Raw genomic sequence first — 12,051 nt, 5'->3', positions numbered from 1 at the left:
ATAAGATCGTTATCACAGAATGCAAGATTTAACAAGACCAGCCAACCCTATTCTGACTTTCATTCTTCAAGTGTTGAGCTACTCTGGCCATCATTTTGCCGTACTTACCTTGGCTAACTGAACCAGGGATGTCTTCCGCAGCGATCCGGACACTGACTGCCCCATTTGGCAGGAGCCAGTCAATCTTCTGCAGGTACACTTTCAGGACAGACATCTTCGACATCTTCTCTCTCGCCGAGGAACTGCAAATCTGAGCTGACTTGAATGTTCAAATCAAAACTAAATGGAATTAGAATTGTTATGATGCGGTTGCTAAGGTGGCCGATTAGTGTCAGCGCGCTGCAAAGTCTTCAAACGCTTTGATCAAATACAGAATGACACAATACAGTTTGTGTCTGTGTAATTAATATTTACATATATATATATATATTAAAAATTGGTCGTATGTTAAAATTAGGTCGCTATTAAAGATTTTGAATAATATTCCTTCCTTGTTGTAAGTAACGCGAGAGCTGCGGTCGTAACGTTGCACAGACTCCCAGAATTCACAGCGACAATTAAGCGACCCATTCAATTAGTGGGGATTTGATGGAGGGGAATGGCCAGGATTCTTTCTTCTCACATATGTGCTTTTGATTTAAAACTGAATATTTAGCACACTTGGAAAAATCGTGTATTGCTAATCTTCCTAAAGATATAAAGACATGTCGATAGTGATATTGTAATTAACCTTCAGCCATTTGACTCTTCCACTGCAACAACGCAAACTGAAGAATTATGAACAATGATGGCGGCAAATTCACAGCTGTTCTGAGCTCCCCAATGTTACCCTGACTATATTTTACCGGTTTCTTTAGCTCCAGTAAGTGTATTTCACCCATCTTTGTTCTTCTTTACTTTTGGTGTATGCTTATTTTATTTTATATTGTATTTTACTTGTAATTTTATCCTTAATATGGCGTCGACAGGCTTGCTATAAAGACATTCATCATATTTGCACAGTGACAGTAACGCTGTCTTATCCTGAGAGAGGAAGTAGCATAAGGGTGCACTGCTAAGGTTAGCATTAGCAAACCTAGTTGACTAGCAGTGTTGGTAGTAACGCGTTACTATAATTCCAGTACTTTTATCTGTAAGGAGTAATGTAACTAATTACCATTTGAAATTAACAAACGCAATTAAAAGTACTGCAATTTAAATGGACTCTTTACCTTTGGTAAAAGGTTTTGCGTGAAAATGTTAATAGATGAAGGCAGCACGTTCCCCTAATTTCCTGCTTACGATGTAACGCCACCCGACCTTACTGTGGCGCAATGAATGGGTGACGATATAGGTACGGTAATAGATACAATTAGCTCTATTGTCTCGCACTGTCATAGCTGCAACATTAAAATAATATAACTACCCAGAGAGCACATATACATTGGTACCATATCTCCGTAATTCTTGAAAATGCGTCGGCAAAGCATCTCTGTGTTGCAGAAACATCGCTACCGAACATCTGATTCCATATTCCCCCGATGTTAAAGTGATCACTATGGAACTTTCAGCTCACTGTTATTCGTCTTCGATTCTTATGGCGGTTGGTAAGCCAGCTTTAACGGAGCATTACCGCCACCTACTGGACTGGAGTGTGGCACAGGACGCTAACCTCCCAACAGGGAGAGAGAACTAGATGATGATAATAATAATATATATATTCTACATTCGCTCGATCAGACCCGTCCCCTTCAAAAAACCGTGTATGAGTTTAAAGCAAACGTCACCTGATCCTCTTTGTAATATGTCCTGTAGATTTAGCCTTATCTTAAGTATTGACAGTTGAGTGAGTAATCTTTGTCTGTGTGTGTGATATTTGGGGCAGTGCAGAATAACATGTTCGACTGACTCTAGACAATCACAAACACAGTTGCCATCAGTGTACGTGTTTCCTCATTAGAAACAATGTACTGTTCAATCTTGTGTGCCCATACAGTATCTCATCCTTGAAATATCTTCTTCCTGTCTACTTCTGTTTGTGTTTCTTCCTTTCCCCACTTTATTTTGGATACTATAAAATTGTCTTCCAATCTGTCCAAAAAAAACTATTTTATTTATATATATACACTGCTCAAAAAAATTAAAGGAACGCTTTGAAAACACATCTCGATGGGAAAAAATCATCCTGTATATCTATACTGATATGGACTGGGTAATGTGTTAGGAATGAAAAGATGCCACATCACTTGATGGAGATGAAAATTATCAACCTACATGAAGCTGAATTCAAAGACACCCTGAAAATCAAAGTGAAATGATGATGTAGCAGGCTAGTCTATTTTGCTGAAATTTCATCGGAGCAACTTAAAATTGTATATGTATGGCCCCCAAGTGCTTGTATGTGTAGCGGTCGTTAGACGGTTGCGAAAGAATCACAGCCACATCCGGTTCGTTTCATCAACGATGATTTACTGTTAACATCTGTTAACATATAGAACGGTGATTGCACTCCAAAGCAACATATGCTCTCTTTTCCAGCTTAGGCCGCAACAGCCAAACAAAAAAAAAAGAAAATACACATTTATCAACTTTCCAAACAAGTACTCTTACAATAAAACATATGAATCATGAGTTAAAAGTAACAGAAATTATATCCTTATAAAATAAAGTAAAAACACAGTTGTACAATTACAAATTAATTTAAAAACCAAGAGAGCAAAAAAAACACGTCCTACCAACTCGATTCCTAAGCAGCTTCTGCCCGGGAATTAGCAAGATGGCTTAAGGTGCGCTGCTCAGAAAAGTGCCCCACCCGCAACAATATAAAAAAAGGAACCATCCATCCATCCATCCATTTACTTCCGCTTATCCGAGGTCGGGTCGCGGGGGCAGCAGTCTCAGCAGGGAAACCCAGACTTCCCTCTCCCCGGCCACTTCCTCCAGCTCCTCTGGGGGGATCCCGAGGCGTTCCCAGGCCAGCCGAGAGACATAGTCTCTCCAGCGTGTCCTGGGTCTTCCCCGGGGCCTCCTCCCAGTGGGACATGCCCGGAACACCTCACCAGGGAGGCGTCCAGGAGGCATCCTAAGCAGATGCCCGAGCCACCTCATCTGGCTCCTCTCAATGCGGAGGAGCAGCGGCTCTACTCTGAGTCTCTCCCGAATTACCTTTATAAATTTATCAATAAAACAAATGCCCTCTGATAACCAATACTACTTATAATAAAATAAACATAATTTATATGCACAAAACTAAATTGTTCACTAAAATAATAATAATAAAAATAAATGAAAAAGTTTTATAGAAGTTCAATAATATATTAACTAACTCGGCTACATACTGTATGCATGCCTGACCACGTCGGGGCATGTTCCTAATGAGACGACAGATGGTGTCCTGGGGGATCTCCTCCCAGTTCTGGACCAGGGCATCACTGAGCTCCTGGTCAGTCTGAGGTGCAACCTGGTGGTGTTGGATGGACCGAAACGTAATGTCCCAGAGGTGTTCTATTGGATTTAGGTAAGGCGAGCGTGGGGGCCAGTCAATGGTCATCCTCCAGGAACTGCCTGCATACTCTCACCCCATGAGGCCGGGAACCCAGGACCCACTGCACCAGCATAGGGTCTGACAATGGTTTTCAAGGATTTCATCCCGATATCGAATGGCAGTCAAGATGCTGTTGTCTAGCCTGTAGAGGTCTGTGCGTCCCTCCCCAGAGCATCACTGACCCACCACCAATCCGGTCATGCTGAACAATGTTACAGGTAGCAAAATGTTCTCCATGGCTTTTCCTGACCCTTTCACATCTGTCACTGTGAAACTGCTCAGGGTGAACTTGCTATCATCTGTGAAAAGCACCGGGTGCCAGTGGCAGACCTGCCAATTCCGGTATTCTATTGCAAATGCCAATCGAGCTCCACGGTGCCAGGCAGTGAGCACAGGACCCACTAGAGGACGTCGGACCCTCAGGCCACCCTCATGAAGTCTATTCCTGATCGTTTGGTCAGAGACATTCACACCAGTGGCCTGCTGGAGGTCATTTTGTAGGGCTCTGGCAGTGCTCATCCTGTTCCTCCTTGCACAAAGGAGCAGATACCGGTCCTGCTGATGGGTTAAGGACCTTCTTCGGCCCTGTCCAGCTCTTCTAGAGTAACTGCCTGTCTCCTGGGATCTCCTCCATGCCCTTGAGACTGTGCTGGGAGACACAGCAAACCTTCTGGCAATGGCACGTATTGATGCACCATCCTGGAGGAGTTGGACTACCTGTGCAACCTCTGTAGGCTCCAGGTATCGCTTCATGCTGCTAGTAGTGACACTGACCGTAGCCAAATGAAAAACTAGTAAGAAAGAAAAAGAAAAACAATCAGAAAAGATGAGGAGGGAAAAATATTGGTGGCCTCCACCTGTTAAATCATTCCTGTTTTGGGAGTTGTCTCATTGTTGCACCGGTTTTTAATTTCATTAACACCAAAGCAGCTGAAACTGATTAACAACCCCTGCTGCTACTTACCGTAACTGACCAGACCAAGATCCCAGAAGTTTAATTGATTTGATGCTATACTTTGATTAAAAGTTGTTCCTTTAATTATGTGAGCAGTGTATATATCCAACAATCGGTCTATGCTATACATACTTATATACTACTGGGTAGCTTTGTTCTGCTTACCCCACATGTAGGCAAACTGTTTAAAACCAAATACCACACAAACAATTTAACTGATTAAGCGTTTACGCTTATTATTTATGTGTGCTGTTTGGGTACGTATGCATTAATAAGAGGATTGAAGCAAATTTTACTTTCCCTATAAACTAATTACTTTTATATGCTGTAATTGGTAACTAGTAATTTTCAGTAACTTGCACAACGCTGCTGACTAATAACCTTTATCACCATTGTCTGGATCCAAAGTAATTGTAGTGCTGTGATGTTGGGTTGTTACAGGGACTGTGATAAGTGCAAATACAGACCCCTCTATTCTGATTGCGTTAAAAAGCAAACATTTTTACTCAACTTTTATGCATTTGGTGGTGTGCTCTTTATACTATGACAAGTTTTCCTAGAATCAGATTTTTAGAAAAATGGCAAAATAGAGCAGCGTATTGAATGGTAATCCCTGTATCTTGAAACGTAGCGTGTTGTCAGACTCTCCGATACACAACCCTATGGTCCATACAGAGGAGATGAGGAACATGCAGTTTGCTAAGTCACAAAGTTATCTTTTGTCATGTGATTATGTTTACATGTCTTAATGCAATTAAGATGTTTTCATGTAAACAAATTAATCAGGGAGCTCATTTATACAGGCTTCGTGTGACTGAAAATGATGAGAAGCATTCATAAGCACATTTATAGGAAGATTTTGGGATTTATAAAGAAAAACGTTAAAATTTCTAAAGAATGGAACCTCCTCCTTGTGTATGCACAAACATTTTGCACACATAACATTGCCATGCATATAGTATTTCTCATATTTTCAAAGTACAAAAACACTGAACATCAGTCTTTAGAAAAAAAAAACATTTTTTATTTTATGAATAAGTCAAATACGAATTACAAAATACAATTCTCCAGTTAAAATACTTATTTTAAATACATGCTTCAGAAATTGCAGTTAACTTTTTTTTTTTTTTTTTTATATTCCCTCCACCACCCCCCCTCTGCGGAGGACCACTTTATTTATAATTCATTTTATCCTATGTTGTACAATCTTATCTTAACCTTATCACAACCTATCCTATCTAAATCTTATCCTATGTTATTGCATGTTATACAATCTTATCTTAACCTTATCCTATCTTAATCTTACTCAATTTTATCATAACCTTATCTCAACTAATCATATCTTAGTCTTACCCTAAGTTATGTTATGCTATAGTCTTATCTTACAACCTTATCCTATTTTTATCTTATCTAGTGCTATACAATCCTATCTTATTCTTATACTATGTTATCTTATGTCATACAATCTTATCTTAACTTACCCTATCTTCATCTTATCTTATCATGTTATCTTATGCTTTACAATCTTATCCTATCTTAATCTTATCCTATATTACCATATGCTATACAATTTCATCTTAACCTTAACTTATCCTATCTTAATTTGATCTTATCCTAAGTACCTATGAGAACTTTCGCCTAATTATTTGCTGGATCTATAAGGAAATGTAGCTATTTGCATTAGACTGATAGCCCAACTCCACACCCATATCCTGAACCCCGGGGATGGCACTTAGCTGGTCCAGCGCATCGCTAGGAAAGATGAACTCATCTTCATCAATTCTAGTGCTCTTGGCTGTATGGGTACCCTCATTATTAATTGTACTTAAATATTCGTTCCAAAACTGCTGACACCAGTAGTAAGTAAAGCACTTGGCGTCATAGGACATTTTAGAGTAGTGGCTTCGATAATAATTATACAACAGATTGAATCTGTGCTTCTTTTCAAAAATAACAGAAGAGGACATAAATGGGGGTGTTGGACCCGTAACCAAGAGAGACGAGGGGGAATATGGATCTGGAGCTGGGCATACAGGAGAGACTATGTGTGGTGATGAAAGAGGAGTGTCTGTAAAAAGAGATGGAGAGGAAACAAAAGAGGGTGGGACTGGCGAGGGAAATAAAGATGAAGTGGAGTAGAAGGTTGATGCGCAGGCCTCTGTCTTCTTTCTTCGACCTGACCGGCCTCCCAGCTTTTTTCTACGTCGTCCAGTGCCCTGCTGACCCCTGCTGACTCCCACCGGGATGGGAGCAGATCCAGTGGCAGCAGACCTGGTCAGGGAGTTTGATGCTGGCGGCCCAGTGCGGCATTTTGTCCGACGGCCTCCATCACTGGTACTGGTTTGTCCTTTGGGATTATACAGACAGGGGACAGCACATTTAATTAAAGCGAATCCTTACATCACTGTACAAAAAAACAACATCACATACATCACAGATATCACATTTGGCAGTCAGTATTGCACACTGAGAAAACGTCTGCCATCTTACTGGATACAGGAAACACATACTTGGGAGACGTATGCACTGATCTTGAATTGGGCCGCCTGCGTTTCAGCAGGGGAACTTGACCAATAAAAACACGCCAGTTAGTGCACAGATTCCCGATATGCAGAACAATAGCGAAAAACAACACTGGAAAGGTTCATGTGCAACAAATATAGCAGCCCACTCAATCCAAATGCTGGCATCATTTACATGGGGACCTGTTACTGTACCATTTGATGATGATTTTCTGTGATGTTTAAACACATCACGGCCACAGATATGACTGATTTCATTATATCATACAGTAGACATGCAGAAAAGAGCCCCGTATGTTTACTGTTTCATACTAAGAAATCACTGTTGAGCTAAAGATGAACTATTTTATTATTTAGTATCCCAAGACATCTACTTCCAAAATAAGATCGTTATCACAGAATGCAAGATTTAACAAGACCAGCCAACCCTATTCTGACTTTCATTCTTCAAGTGTTGAGCTACTCTGGCCATCATTTTGCCGTACTTACCTTGGCTAACTGAACCAGGGATGTCTTCCGCAGCGATCCGGACACTGACTGCCCCATTTGGCAGGAGCCAGTCAATCTTCTGCAGGTACACTTTCAGGACAGACATCTTCGACATCTTCTCTCTCGCCGAGGAACTGCAAATCTGAGCTGACTTGAATGTTCAAATCAAAACTAAATGGAATTAGAATTGTTATGATGCGGTTGCTAAGGTGGCCGATTAGTGTCAGCGCGCTGCAAAGTCTTCAAACGCTTTGATCAAATACAGAATGACACAATACAGTTTGTGTCTGTGTAATTAATATTTACATATATATATATATATTAAAAATTGGTCGTATGTTAAAATTAGGTCGCTATTAAAGATTTTGAATAATATTCCTTCCTTGTTGTAAGTAACGCGAGAGCTGCGGTCGTAACGTTGCACAGACTCCCAGAATTCACAGCGACAATTAAGCGACCCATTCAATTAGTGGGGATTTGATGGAGGGGAATGGCCAGGATTCTTTCTTCTCACATATGTGCTTTTGATTTAAAACTGAATATTTAGCACACTTGGAAAAATCGTGTATTGCTAATCTTCCTAAAGATATAAAGACATGTCGATAGTGATATTGTAATTAACCTTCAGCCATTTGACTCTTCCACTGCAACAACGCAAACTGAAGAATTATGAACAATGATGGCGGCAAATTCACAGCTGTTCTGAGCTCCCCAATGTTACCCTGACTATATTTTACCGGTTTCTTTAGCTCCAGTAAGTGTATTTCACCCATCTTTGTTCTTCTTTACTTTTGGTGTATGCTTATTTTATTTTATATTGTATTTTACTTGTAATTTTATCCTTAATATGGCGTCGACAGGCTTGCTATAAAGACATTCATCATATTTGCACAGTGACAGTAACGCTGTCTTATCCTGAGAGAGGAAGTAGCATAAGGGTGCACTGCTAAGGTTAGCATTAGCAAACCTAGTTGACTAGCAGTGTTGGTAGTAACGCGTTACTATAATTCCAGTACTTTTATCTGTAAGGAGTAATGTAACTAATTACCATTTGAAATTAACAAACGCAATTAAAAGTACTGCAATTTAAATGGACTCTTTACCTTTGGTAAAAGGTTTTGCGTGAAAATGTTAATAGATGAAGGCAGCACGTTCCCCTAATTTCCTGCTTACGATGTAACGCCACCCGACCTTACTGTGGCGCAATGAATGGGTGACGATATAGGTACGGTAATAGATACAATTAGCTCTATTGTCTCGCACTGTCATAGCTGCAACATTAAAATAATATAACTACCCAGAGAGCACATATACATTGGTACCATATCTCCGTAATTCTTGAAAATGCGTCGGCAAAGCATCTCTGTGTTGCAGAAACATCGCTACCGAACATCTGATTCCATATTCCCCCGATGTTAAAGTGATCACTATGGAACTTTCAGCTCACTGTTATTCGTCTTCGATTCTTATGGCGGTTGGTAAGCCAGCTTTAACGGAGCATTACCGCCACCTACTGGACTGGAGTGTGGCACAGGACGCTAACCTCCCAACAGGGAGAGAGAACTAGATGATGATAATAATAATATATATATTCTACATTCGCTCGATCAGACCCGTCCCCTTCAAAAAACCGTGTATGAGTTTAAAGCAAACGTCACCTGATCCTCTTTGTAATATGTCCTGTAGATTTAGCCTTATCTTAAGTATTGACAGTTGAGTGAGTAATCTTTGTCTGTGTGTGTGATATTTGGGGCAGTGCAGAATAACATGTTCGACTGACTCTAGACAATCACAAACACAGTTGCCATCAGTGTACGTGTTTCCTCATTAGAAACAATGTACTGTTCAATCTTGTGTGCCCATACAGTATCTCATCCTTGAAATATCTTCTTCCTGTCTACTTCTGTTTGTGTTTCTTCCTTTCCCCACTTTATTTTGGATACTATAAAATTGTCTTCCAATCTGTCCAAAAAAAACTATTTTATTTAGGTTCTTAGGTTTAGATTTTGATATCGCCAACCCTGCCGCTCTTATTATACTAAGAGTAACTTCTTCGCACAAACTCTCAATATCTTTAGTTTCATCTACTTTAGACAGAGTCCCCACTAATTTCCCTAAACTTGACCCAGTCTGCTTTCTCTAATATCCACTTTTCATTTTTCAATTCACATTTACACGCTACTTCCAGTCCTACCTGAATTTTAATAGGGAAGTGATCACTACCTATAGCATTCTCCCTCAACACTCCCCATTCACATTTTTCTCTGATTTTCCGATTCCGTCCCCCTTATGACATTAAATCTTGTGCCTGAACCATCATTCAGACATACCCACTGTTTCTCCTCTATATATTCTTCAATTACACTCCCATTGGCATCAGTCCTGTCCCCCCCTAAGGTACTGTGTGCATTGAAATCTCCACACCAGACTGCTCTCCCCTTTACATCTTTCCCGATTTCTAATAATTGACTCAATTCTAATCGCCTACCATGGTTGTAAAAATTTATAATTTCTATAGTACCATTACTCAGCCAGACTTCTACTTCAATATATTCTAGGTCTGTCCCTCTTTTGGTTTCTCTATACTGAAATTCCCTTTGTATGAAAGTTATTACACCTCCTGCTTTACCAATATTCCTATCCCTTCTTATGGAATTATATCCCATAATAAGTCCAGTTTCGGAATCAACCACGATTCTTGAATACAGAGAACGTTAGGTTTTACATGTAGGTGATTCACATCAATTCCTGACCATTTGCTATTAGGCTCCTTGCATTCCACTGGAGAATCGTAAAAACCATTAAGAAGAACCACCACATGACTGAGACTGTTGTGTTTCTACATGTAGCTCATCTCTCACATTTTACCAAGAAATCCCTGTCGCATTTAGGTATTTCTCTGCCGATTTAACTATTATTTTAATCCTTTCATTTCGGCTACTCGTCTGGGCTGAGCAATTAATTATCTCAGCCATGAACAGCACAAAATCGTTTCTGCTTACCATCAGGGTGTCTTTATCCAACTTGTCACATTTTGTACATTTACCGAGATCCCCGCCAGTACTTTTATCCTTTTGCGTTGGCACTGACACTTCTTTTAGAACTTTCTTTGTAGCCTCAGCATGCAAGATTCCCTGAATCGCTTTGAGTCGTTGCACCTCCTGCATTCTTTTACTAACCTCACATCCACGATACGCTGAGCTATGCTCTCCTCCACAATTACAGCATTTCGGTTTTACTCCTACTTTGCATTGACCATATTCATGCTCCCCGCTGCACTTGCTGCACCTTTGTTTACCCCTACATACTGCCGCTACATGGCCAAACTTTTGCCATTTAAAACATCTGAGCGGAGGACGAATGTATAGTTTAACATCATAACACATATAACCAATAAAGACCTTGTCTGGTAAACAGTTCTCTTCAAACGTTATCACAACAGAAAGACTCTCACTCAGCGTTCCATTTCTTCTCATTTTTAATCTTCCTCGTTCCTCGTACCCTACATGAAACAAACAATATTCCTCTCCTCAGTTTTTTTGCGCTCCGTGTCTCTCCTATTTCCTTGTGTAAAGCTCTGTTTAGCTAAATTGGACTCCAGTCATCAAAGGTAATTCCATCCGCTAGTTTGATAAACACCTTGTTTACGTCATTCTCGCTTTCATCCTCCTGTCTCCATTTAGTCCTTCTCATTAAAGTCCAGTCCATCGAACTCCCATCGTGTCCTACAGTCCCTTCTCTGTAGTCAATCCCTGATCCTCCACAATTCCTCCTCACACTCCCGACCATTCACAGGCCGCCATCTGTCTCGATCTTCTACGCTCCCCACTCCCTACGAGATGCAGTCGCTCGGGGTTACAGCCCAAAGCTTCAGCAGCCTCCCGGTTCCACTCGCCTTACGGGATTGTTCCCCCACTGTTATCTTCCTTTATTAGGTTGTATATACAGGTCAGGTCAGGTTGGGGGGGCATGCGCTGATGCAGGGCGTCGCCACACCCACCACACGTCGAAGCTCCTCGGGATACCGGCCGTCGATCCCCCAGGTAGACACACGGTCCAGTCCCACCCTCCGAAAATGGCCATCCATCTGCCGCAGCCAGGTGTTACGTGGGCGTCCCCTTGGCCAGGTCCAGCCGCTTGTGTTCTCAGCAATTAGGATCCCGCGAGCCGGATCACCGTCAGGGAAATGCGCCACATGGCCGTAGTGCCGTAACTATATACACACTGCTCAAAAACATTAAAGGAACACTTTGAAAACAGAAAAAATGATGGAAAAAATAAACATCCTGGATTTCTATACTGATATGGACTGGGTAATGTGTTTGGAATGAAAAGATACATCGCTTGATGGAAATGAAAAATATCAACCTACAGGGGGCTGAATTCAAAGATATCAAAGTGAAATGATGATGAAGCATGCTAATCTATTTCGCTGAAATTTCATTGGAGCAACTCAAAATTGTACTCAGTAGTTTGTATGGCCTCCACGTGCTTGGATGCATGCCTGACCACGTTGGGGAATCCTCCTATTGAGATGACAGATGGTGTCCTGGGGGATCTCC

This window comes from Paramormyrops kingsleyae, chromosome 1 (genome assembly GCF_048594095.1).
Source record: "Paramormyrops kingsleyae isolate MSU_618 chromosome 1, PKINGS_0.4, whole genome shotgun sequence".
NCBI classification, from domain to species: Eukaryota; Metazoa; Chordata; class Actinopteri; order Osteoglossiformes; family Mormyridae; genus Paramormyrops; species Paramormyrops kingsleyae.
Note: the sequence above shows the minus strand (reverse complement) of the source record.